Source organism: Wolffia australiana, chromosome 15, assembly GCF_029677425.1.
Source record: "Wolffia australiana isolate 7733 chromosome 15, ASM2967742v1".
Classification (NCBI taxonomy): domain Eukaryota; kingdom Viridiplantae; phylum Streptophyta; class Magnoliopsida; order Alismatales; family Araceae; genus Wolffia; species Wolffia australiana.
Window position 1 is genome coordinate 8,221,734 of NC_135849.1, and position 2,141 is coordinate 8,223,874.

Genomic DNA, 2,141 nt, shown 5'->3' on the forward strand with positions numbered 1-2,141 from the left:
GAACAAGAGCAGAGTAAAGAAATATTATGCACTAGGCCCCTAACAACAAGTTGGGAGCAGAAATCCAAGATGGTATAGAAAAAGAGGGGAGAATAATTTAAATATAAGTGATCTAACTCTCAAATGATTGGATTTAACTCTAGTGGTTTGGTGGGCGAGACTAAATTCATTTCAGTCTGTAACCATGAGCCCTCAGTCTCAGATTATAATATAGACACTCAAGTTTAAATTGCGGAGTAGTTCAACAATAATTGTCTTTATTTGACCCACTTCATAAAAAAGGACTCAAATGAGCTTGAAGGATTGAATTCCTATGTATTGGACTTATTTTTATGACATAGGACATGTCTTGCATTTCCTTTCCTGGTCCAAGACATGTATTGGGCTTCTCTTTTCCGTTTGCGTTCACTATTCATCATTTTATTTACCTAACTCCTGTATTTCAAATAGCACTCCAATCCGATGTGAGAAAAATCCAAGGTTAGTCTTGAAATTTAAAAAAAAATAGACTTTAGGAAAATAAATTATTAATTTCTCAGATGGTGAATAATGCAAGTGAAAACTTAAACATAATAGGAGAAAATGAGGTAAAAAAGCAAATTCAGTTACCCAATTTGATGTTATCAGTTTTCTTTCTAGGTTTTTAGGTTAGCCTGATTAGATTGGCCACCTCAATATATTTGCTTAGTCATTTTCCATGTAAATTGATTCTATCAAAAATATAGTTATTGGTTCCCATGCTTTAATGTTCTGTCTGCCCTCTAGTCTCATGTGTTTTGCTTTGAGTGGGTTAAATCCTTGTGCCATGGGCATATTACGCAATGATTGTTTGCACAAATAAAATGAAGACATCAAACTTCTCTTTTTATCGTCACATTAAACATGCTGGTAATTTTTGCCCTAAAAGTTGCATCAGATAGACCTAAACATGTTGGTGTCACTGAGGGATAATGATTGTGCTTTAGGAAAATAGTTAACTGAATTGACCCATCTGAATAGCTTGATACTATTGTATCTGAATGTCAACCAGGTCATTTACTATTCATTATGTAAATGATCCTTAATACCAAAGACACCAAGTACATCTTGTGGAGAAACTGTTGTAATTTGGCTATAAACAACATGTTCCGAATCTGGGATTCTATATTGCCCAATCTTGATTTGAGAAGGTCAATAAAAGGTGGTGTGTTCACAATCAGATGAGTGAATTCATTATCCAAAGTATCTGAAATATAAAAAATGAGTTTTTTCATGATTTCCTTATACCTCTATTATGATTACTAGGGTGGAATATTGTGGTTTGATAGTTTACCATGCCCTAAATTTTCAAAATAGTTTTTTGAAAATTTTATTTTATATGTTAAATTCACGAAACAATTATATCTAATATTATCAACGGGAATTTTTTTTTTGGAATAACTTCAATTTTTATTTTAAAGAAAAATCCAAGTTAATGTAAAATGACTAAAACTTAGCAATACTATTTGTTATATAGCTGATGATCCGGTCAGGAGGATCACACAGGTTTTGGATCTCATTTAAATATTCAGAACTCAAGGTCCATCACCCAGAGGCAGCCACCCAACAGTGTGGTGGCAGGCGTGAGCGATCAATGGCATAGGAGAGGGAAAACTAGGATCTGAAGGGCCAGAAAGAATAGTTCTTTGCTGAAAATTTGAAGAGAGATACTATACATTTAGTGTGGGGTTTAGAGTGAAGAAATGATGGATCCTATATGTGATAGAAAGAGAAAGTTGTGGAAAATGAAAGAAAAATGGAGGAAATGGATGAGAATGATGGAGGAAACATATATCTAAAATTTTGAAGTACTCATGATTATGTCTTGACTCCTGAATGTCTCAACTTGGATCCTTATGTTTTTACAGAATTATACATTTTTCTCTATAAGAAAAGGACGAACACTTATAAATAATTGTATAAACCAGAATGGAATAAGAGTGAGATGAAGATAATATTTATACTGGGGCATGATTTCTAAACTGTCCTTCTATCATTACCCAATTTCTATCAATGCTATTAATTCTTCTTTTCTAATTTGTTGAGGGCTCCTAACTTTGATTTTGTGTTCTCGTTACTAGGGAAGTTAAATGAATATTGGAGGGAGCCCCTCAAAATGTTGC